At 42.8% G+C, this 9,477-nt stretch overlaps 1 protein-coding gene across 2 annotated transcripts in view; it reads left to right on the top strand.

The window, feature by feature from the left end:
- The first annotated feature begins 8,134 nt into the window (after nucleotides 1-8,134).
- The window catches only part of Npy1r (neuropeptide Y receptor Y1), an 8,222-nt gene continuing 6,879 nt past the window's right edge, over nucleotides 8,135-9,477 (top strand). Inside the window, exons 1-2 of one of the 2 annotated variants that reach the window (XM_055618815.1) lie at nucleotides 8,135-8,243; nucleotides 8,385-8,470. The gene's annotated coding sequence lies outside the window, so the exon portion shown is untranslated. Of the gene's footprint in view, nucleotides 8,244-8,384; nucleotides 8,471-9,240; nucleotides 9,296-9,477 lie in introns of those variants that run through there. The other variant, XM_055618817.1, reaches the window with a different exon arrangement.

Genomic DNA, 9,477 nt, shown 5'->3' with positions numbered 1-9,477 from the left:
GCCCATTGTGGCATTGAGATGATGCTGGACTTGCCTGTTTTCATTTCCAGGATGTCCATAAACACACAAGCCTCAAAAAGAAAGGGTCAGTGTTAACGTGCTTGCTGCGCAAGCCCGACAACCGGGCATTGGCTCCTCTGCAGCCATGTTAAAGCTAAGCATGTCACATGGACCAATAAGAAGATCTGGTTCCTGGGGACTCACTGGCTAGCTGACATAGCTGAAACAGTGGGATCCACTTCCAATGAGAGACCCCATCTCGAAAAGGTGGAGAGTAGCAGAAGAAGATGCCTGAAGTCAACTTCTGGCCTCTACACATAAAAACACAAGCAATGTACATTCACATGCATACACCTTACACACACACATCACACATACACACACACACACACACAGAGAGAGAGAGACAGACAGAGAGAGAACTTTTTATGCAAAACATCTTCTGGTATGCAATATTAAGGACATGTGGAAGGACCAAGTTATTACAAATTTTTTGTTTGGGAGAATGTATAGAGTTGAAAAATATCAGACATGTGCTGTATAAAAAGGCAAGCATAAGTGTAAGTGAGCTTTTATCTCCAGGCCCCAAAAGGGCTTGGAGACTAATCATCATTACTTTTCTAATACATAATACAGCAAATTTGTTTCTGTTCTATAGAGTACCTTTCAGGCAGAGGGGGTATAGCCTCTGGGGGAAGAAACAGTAATGACCACCTCTGCTGTAGGCATTTTTATAAAACGTCCACATGGGAAATTAAGTTGGATTTTTATGCATGTTAGAAAATGAGACTGGCTAATTCCCAGTTTCTGAGATTTGTTATCAGCTAGAAAAGAAAGCTTATCTGAAAAGAAGAGAGTTATGGATCAATTGGGACTCGTAAGACAAATTATTGAACAACTGGGCCCAGGGTATCATTCTGCAGAGGAGCATGTCTGCGGCCTCTGTGAGATTACCACTCCAGTGTAATAATAGCTTCCATTTGTGGAGGACAGTTCCTAAAATGCTTGGACATACTCCCAGCTCCTGTGTGGTTCTGATATGTTAGTGTCTCAGGTCATGGGTTAAGTAAGCAAGGAAAGTATCATCATTTTACCAGGTAAATTGTGCTTCCTCTAAAATTTTATTATGTTGATTAAGCATTTTTATGGTAAATTGTGGTACATTTAATTGGTAAATGCTTAAGAGATGTGGAAAGGGCAATTTCTGTGTGTTGTGAGACTTTTTACAAAGCTTTTTGCTGCAGTGACCTGTGTGGAATAGTAAAGATTGTTGTATAACTTAACATTTAGGGTTTAACAATGAGGTACTGGCATGCTATTGTGAAACAATGCAGTTATTTTTATGGAAGATGTTTCTTTAAACACTAGCCTGCAGGCGGGTGCCCACAGTCATTTTAATCAAATAACCAGGTGACAACGCTTAGGGCCTAAAGAAGCTCATCGGAAATATTTCATTGACTCCTAGTAAGTAATATTCTCCATAAGCCATTAAATGTGCAGCTGTGGCTGACATTCAGACAGATTGTGCAGCTCTTCTTCACAAGTTAATTTTCCACATTTAAAGCTGCATATACATATACGTGCTACATATAGTTACATAATCATACACCAGGTACATTTACAGGGAAATGCTTAGAATATGTGAACGGTAGCTACATTTTATGCCAAGTTAATGGTGTGGCTTTAAATAATCAACTTGATCTTTGACTGTTTATGTCTGTAAAGGAAAGCGTTTCAACTTTCAGATCTGGAGTCCCTTTTAAAAACTAAATAGCTATGCCTTCATTGTTATAGACACATATAGAAATGCATGGGTTACTTTGTATCTTCAGATATTGGTAAGCATAAATACTGTCTTTCTTGTGTTAAAAAAAAAAACAAAGACACAAAGGTACAAGATATTATATTGGTAAAATTTTCAGTTCTTTCTGGTATATGTTCTCCTTTCTGCAGCTAAGAATTTACAATTGTTTTCCAGAAAAAAGTATGTATGCTTTACATGTCAATAAATCATCCCTTGTATTATTTTAAAATTTTGTTGCAAAGCATATTTATATACTGTGTGAAAAAAATTTCAGGGTGCATAATATTGTATCACGTGACTCTACAGTTCTTCTTTCTACAAAACTCATGCTCTTAATTCGTATCCTGTAAAACTGGCTCTTCTTTTTTTTTATATTTTACTTTTATGTGCATTGGTAAGAAGGTATCAGATCCCCTGGAACTGGAGATGCAGAGAGGTGTGAGCTGCCATGTGGGTACTGGGAATTGAACCCAGGTCTTCTGGAAGAGCAGCCAGTGCTCTTAACCACTGAGCCATCTCATCAGCCCAAACTGGCTCTCTTTAAAAAAGTTTTTTTTCATTTGCTATCTAAATTTTCAATGGTTAGTATTTTAATTCTAGTTCAAAGTCTAAATATAGTTTTACTATATTTAGGTGGAATGAAAGGAAAACTATTTATTTATGTGTTTTGTATCTTGGTTTGTTTTGAATACTCTTTAAGAAGAATGTTTGGAGAAATGTTCAAAGCATTAGCGGAGAATCAAAAGTTAGCATGGATGAATCACATGCTCTCCCCAAAAGTATGCTACCACGCTGCGTTCTTACTCACCATTCTTGCTGGTATGTCAGCTCTTTAAAGTAGGTCATACAGTGGGCGGGGAAAAAAACTGTGAGACATTTCACCCAGTAGATACCATAAACATTTTCACAGGCGGTAGCACCCATTATTCAAGCTTATACATATTGAGAAAAACAGAATCAACACACTTTCTGTATTGGGGGACCTTCTGGGTATTAGTCTGTGCTCTAAGCTTGAAGAAGTGGAGGGGGTGATGGGAGGGTGTCAGGGATCACTGTCTCCAAAGCACCACAGTGTACTAGTAGATCTGTGCAAACAATTACTATCAAACAATGTCAGTTATGCATTGGAAGTAACCCTACTGTGGTCAAAGAATGTAACTAAGAATGCAATGCCAGCTCTGAGAAGAGATGAACAGGGTTGAGACAGGGCTTCAGTTGAAGCGTCAGGGATCATTCAGTCAGAGAGACAGAGAGGGTGAACAAGTAAGATATGGGCCAATAGTGTAAAGGGCAGAGGGTGTCTCATCCAGAAAAGTGTGAATGGCTACAGATTGTGTGTGTGTTTGTGTGTGTGTTTGGGAGTGTGTGTGTACGTGTGCATATTGTGATAATGAATATTGTTGAAAAGGCTACTTTCATTTTTCTTGAAATATCCAGATTAAGAGCAATTGACAATTTAAATGGGAGAAATGTCACTGAACACCTGTTGGAAATGGGGGTAGAACTGTCTAGCTGAGTGATTTACAGAAAAGAAGAAAAGGAGCTAAGGGAGAGACTTCAGGGAGAAAAAAAATCAGAATCTGTGATCAATTGGATTTGAGAGTGTGAGAGGTGGGGATGCTGAGACAATACTTTGGATCTGATAATGATCTAGGAAACTTAAGAGAGATTTGGAGATTGGAGCACACAAGGACATAACTGATGGAAAAGGGTATGAGTGAGTCTCCATGTGGGTTCCCCCAGTAAGGGGACCAAGGGCTGACTCTGACATGGACTTTGGTGCATGCTTCTCCATCACTTTCCAACAGAGGAAAAGGATGCAGGCAGTCCTGAAGAGACTTGATAATATGTGGCCAGTTGGTAGGGGAAAAGGGCTCCCCTTTCTGAGTACTAGGGGAGGGGATAGAAAGGAAGAAGGAGGAAAGGTAGAACAGGGAGGGACAACAGTAGAGGAGGTTGTAATCAAGATGTAAAGCAAATACATTTTTAAAAAGAGAGAAAGTATGACTGAGTACTAAAAGTACAACATAAGAAATCTACTAAATGCGACATTAGAGTCAACCAAGGGGGTAGCAGGTACCACAGAAGGCACAAATTTTATCTAGGTAGTTCTTGGGAGGGATGGAGGACAGGCAGGGGTTGTGTTTCTCAGCAGAGAACTTCCAGAGACATCAGTAGTGGAGCTACCCCTCGGGGGAAAGCGGGGAGAAGTAGAAATGTAGAATTGTCTCATGACTAGGTGGCCTTGTCCCATAGCAGGGTAGCCTGGTTCTCAGAGTGCTCAGAAGGGCATCAGTGGTTTGGTGTACCTCATTGGTCAGGATATTTAATCTCAGGTATGTAAGGTGGATGGGCTATAAATGGGTACAACTATTTTATTTAACATCTGTGTAAAGCAATTAGAAATATGGCTATTTGAGTTGATGTTATATGGGGGCTACTAATACTGACAAGATGGAAAATGATTCTCTAACTATTTTCCTGTATAAATCTTTATTAAAGAGCATCCTATCTCAGATCAAGAGCAAAGTACCAAATGGATTTTATCATGGTGATGGTCAACTTCCATTGTCAAATTGATTCCATCAAGATACACCATTAATGAGACACACCCTTGAGTGTGCCTGTGAGGGTATTTCCAGAGAGAATTCACTGAGTAAGAAAAAACCCATCCTGAGTGTGGGTGGCACCGTCCCACAGGCTGGGATTCAAGACTAAATTAGAAGGGGAAAGGGATACAGCCATTTGAGCACCAACCTTTCTCTGCTTTCTGGTGGGCACCATGCCAAGCCACTCCTCCTGCTATGTCCTCTCTGCTCTGAAGGACTGTATTTCTCTAAACTGTGATCCAAAATAAACCTTTCCTTCAGAAAGTTACTTTTCTGAGCTATAAGAAACATAACTAAAAACAGACACAATCCTAGTTAGCGTCAATGTTCAACTTCACCTAGCCTAGAGTCACCTGAGAAGGGAGTTTCAGTGGAGGGAAAGATGAGATCTGATTGGTCCATGGTCATGTCTGCGAGTCTCATCAACTGATGCAGGAGGCCCAGCCTCGTGTGGACAACCCCATTCCCTGGGCAGGTGGTCCTGCTAACAATCTTCCTGTATAAAAAAAAACTTCACTAAAGAGCATCCTATCTCAGATCAAGAGCAAAGTACCAAGTGGATTTTAACTTGGTGATGGTCAATTCCCATTGTCAACATGATTGGATAAAAGTTAGCCAAGGATAAAGCCTTTGGGTAAGCTATAAGGCAGCATCCTTCTGTGGGTGCCTTTGCTTCCTTTAGTCAGTGGCTGCCTGAGAAGCTTAATGCTCCTCCATTAAGTTGCCTCTGGTCATGGTGTTTATCACAGTTACAGAGAAGAAACTAGAACAGACACCATCTTTCCAGAGGAGGTTTTTAATTGCTTGCCTTTGTACAGGTATACTCCTGTTTTAACTAAGTTCGTCATTGATTCTGCTAGTTAATTTTCTCAAAAGGAGAAATAAATAAAATGATGGTGTGGGCTATTTGACTGTGCTAATAAGTTTAGTCAAACTATCTATCTGTTGTATTTAGCTACCTCTAATATGTGGACTCAAAAATAAATCCAAATACCTTTTAATTCCCTGAGACAGTGTTTCTCTGTGCAGTCCTGGCTGTCCTGGACCTCATTTTGTAGACTAGGCTGGCCTCAAACCCAGATATTTACCTGCCTCTGCCTCTCAAGGGCTGGGATTGAAAGCATGCACCACCATGTCCAGGTGAATACTGCAAGTTTCTCAACTGCAAGATTCATTCATAACTTTGCTGGAGGCACTTCTCTGTTTTCCCAGTACAATACTATTTAACGTAGTAACATTGCACCTTGCATTCTTTGCCATTATTGTTCATAACTGTGCACTGGATGGACATCAGAAGGGAAACACACACACACACACACACACACACACACACTTCTTATAATACGAACTGATTCACCAGCACATTTCATTGGGAGCTCTACCTCATGGAGAGAACTTCCCATCAAGATCACCCACCTGCACTTTAGTTTCACATAGAGGATCAATTCCTGTCAGGATTCATCAGTGTGCTCAGTGTGGGAAGTGACCTGTGTCAAAGCCTAGCACTATTTCAGGAGTTCTCCTGAACGTTTGGATGGCAGCTGTACTCCGCTGCATCCCCAACCCTGTGTCGTGCAATTTTAAAGCTGGCCTAGACAGTTAAAATGTTGCTTTATCTCTGTGATAAAACTAAGGTTTACTTAGATTTAATGACCAAAATTTATCTGTCAGTTTATACGGCAAAGAGAAACTGTTGACCAAGAGAACATGAGAAGCTGCTGCAGGTGTGGCTAAGTTGGTAGTGCCACCCTCATGTACAGGAAGTCTTGGGTTCACGCCCTGGCACCAGACATCACACAAACTAGGTGTGATAGCACACACGTGTTAATAACAGAGCTTGGGTCGCAGAGGCAGGGGCATCAGAAATTCAAAAATATCTTCTGCTTTATATTGAGTTTTAAGTCAGCTACACACACCGTGCCTCAAAAACAGAAAAGAAAAAGAAATCATCTTAAAATTTAGCATATTATCTTCACAGAAATATGAATGGTTTTGCTTATTGTGGATCTCTCATAAAATTACATTAAAGGGAGTTTGTGATCTCTCTAGCTTATCCACTAAAGATGGTCTTCAATAAATTGTCTTTCTAAAGTTATCTAAGTATGCCATTGATGAGCATTCCCAAACTTTATACCACAAATATTGTCATAAAAATCTTTTGAGAGCAATAATTTTTCAATTGATTTGTTTAAGTTATATCTCAGGGACACAGCTTTATAAATTTACTTTATGGGGACAGTTCATAGAAACTAAGGTAATAAAACAAACTGCAGTGGCCATATTAATGCTGCCCTTGTAGAGAAACTTTATTACTGTTCTTGAAAAACAAGTAAGGACCCAAGTCCAAATTGTATTCTCAAATCCAAAATAGTTCTGGGCATCAATGATACCTCATGAAAACATACTGTTGGTAAAGAACTAAATCATTTCACCTGTTGTGCTGACAGCAGTCTACAGTTAGCTGGTCTGACAGTCAAAACTGTAGGAAACTCTCCTAAGAACAGTGTGACTTAGAGGGAGGGAGTGGACAGAGGATGAGTAGAAACAGGAGCGCAAACGAGGACAATACTCTAAAGAAATTGTAATCCCTCACTTGTTCCTATTTCCAGTTTACTGATAAACCATTAGAGCGTTTTAATGTGCATGCATATCTGCTGTTCTATAAACATTGTACATTTTAAATCTTATCGTAATCCTCTTCCAGCCATATGATAATGTGCCCCGGTGACAAATACTTTAGCTTTTCCCACAAAAAAGCCCCAGAGAGTGCCTACATCTCAATGTGCAAAACCAACCAAATTTGTTTTGATAAATGATTCTTATTCAAGCTAACACTCAGAAAAGCAAATCATTTATTTCTTAACAGTGTAGTTCCATGTGATTTCATGTCATGGAATTTTATTTTTATTTGGTTTTTTACTTTAAAGGCAAATAATCTTGGTTATTTTGTAATGAACTACATGTACAGCCTAGGCAACACCCATGTATTGGAAAGCTCTTGTATTTCTTAACAGTTTGAATTGCAACAGGTTCTAGTTCCTAGATAAGTAAATTAGGTGTTTGTGTGTGTTTATGTGTGTGTGTGCTCACGTGCGTGCATTACCCAGCCTTGACTTTTCAAAGAGAAAGAAAACCACGTGAATTATGAGATCAGTGTGTCAGCGATTAGCCTGACCACCAAATACCATGGGCAGTTTGCAAGGACCCTGTGTCCTGAGCACACCAGTAAGGGTCCATACCATAGCAGATAAATCGCCAGAGGAATTGCATTGACTCTTGTGACCAGCAGGGAAATGCTGGCTTCATCATGTCCTGGACCGCTTCCATGCTCCCCTAAAAAAGCAACTCCAACTAGGAGCAAATCTGACTCAAATGCATTTTCTTAGTGAGGAGAAAAAGGGGCTCAGAGGCTCTCAAGCGAGATCCGCTACTTTGGCTTTGTAAAGGTCTTCTTTTTGGTTCTCTTAGACTGGAGAAAATAACTTCTCGGTGTTGGCGTGCGGGATGTTTGAGCGTCACCAAAGCATCAGCAAAGCCATTAGCGGAGGCTTTGCGGTGAAGTGCGCATCCTTCCCCCTTCCGGTAAACAAGCTCTCCCCGGGTTCTGGACTCGGGCTTAAAGCTCTCGGACTCTCCGAGAAGGACTTGGCCACAAGATGGCACTGACCTGCAGACAAAGGAACCAGCAGTGGCACGGACTTTTTTAACGGGCTCACGGGAGCCTTCCTCGAGGCAGGGAGCAGCGGGGCGAGGGCTTGGCGCACGGCTCCGACAGCGTGGCTTCCTTCTAGCTGCTTTTCCTTTCCGAATTCCTAGGCAACGCACCCCGAGTTGTGCATCTCAGTTGCGGTGTTGGGAGGAGGCGGTGGGGAAAACCTTGGGTGATCCTCGTGGGGTGCCGTCACGTGATCTAGGATGAGGTGGAGTTCGGCTCTAAGGGGGCGTCTCTTCCTATCTTTCTCAATCTCCAGGGTTTCAGCTGGAGAAATACCCACGGATCCTTCCTTCCTCCAGCCGTCCCGCCCCAGCAGCGGCGAACAGACGGATTCTTCCAAAGGTAAGTTGCAAGTTGGCGTTTTTTTTGAAGGGACTTCTGAGGAAATCTCTCCTTGATGGGGCGAGGTTTGAGGGAGGAAGGATGTGGGTGTCTGGTCCGGTTGTGAGGACCGAGTGGGGCGTGGAGTCAACCTTTTGCTTTGACTCCCTCCCAGTGGGAGTAGACGGCAGGATGTTCTAGACTGTGGGACGGGTCTGGGACGTTGTGGAGGTGAGACCTCAGAGGGAGAGTGTCTGGAGCATCCTGGCACCCCACGGTTGGGGGATTCAGGTGAAAACCGAAGTTTTCCTCTCCTCCAACTCTCTTGCAAGTCGGGGGACGTGCCCGGGCTGGAGCAGGCTGGCACTTCTGCCCGCGTGGAGGTCCGGTTTTCCTGGGTACCATGATGGAATGCTCTGGGCCGGAGTTGGGGGCGCCTGGCTTTGCCTAGATCTCGGAGCATTTGTCCTGCTTCGCACCACGTGGGACATTGTGGGCTGCCCCGCGTACACGGACCCCACAGTAGGAGTGCCTCTGCCCCAATCTCCTGTGCCTGGCCCCTTCGGGCTGCTGAGCACACCTTGCAAGATGAGCTTTGCCTTCCTATTTCGGAGTTTGACCGACTCCTCACCTCTTTTTAGAAATATAATCGCGTGCTGGGCTAACAGGTTAGGGATGACCTAGTTGCGGCGGAAGGGTGGGGAAGGGGTTAGAAGGATATTCTTTTGCTCCCCAGGTAGATCGCGGAGATGCAAACGTTTGAAGGACCCGTGTTGGGCTAATGAGACAGACTGACCTCCGATTCGGGCCATGCTGGTTCATTTGGGCTCCTTCGTTTCTATGCGGGTAGAGGCGTCCTGAGAGATTACTAAATCTTCCCTCCCTGCCTCCCTCGCCCTCCCTTTCCCTCTCCTCTCCTCTCTCTCTCCTTCCCTCTCCTCTTCTCGCCATCCCTGCTTCTTTCCTTCTCTCGCTTTTTCCGTGTGTGTGTGTGTGTGTGTGTGTGTGTGTGTGTGTGTGTGTGTGTG

Source organism: Psammomys obesus, unplaced genomic scaffold, assembly GCF_907164565.1.
Source record: "Psammomys obesus unplaced genomic scaffold, mPsaObe1.curated_primary_1811, whole genome shotgun sequence".
NCBI classification, from domain to species: domain Eukaryota; kingdom Metazoa; phylum Chordata; class Mammalia; order Rodentia; family Muridae; genus Psammomys; species Psammomys obesus.
The sequence above is the reverse complement of the archived record's forward strand: the minus strand, read 5'-3'. Positions and strand labels throughout refer to the sequence as shown.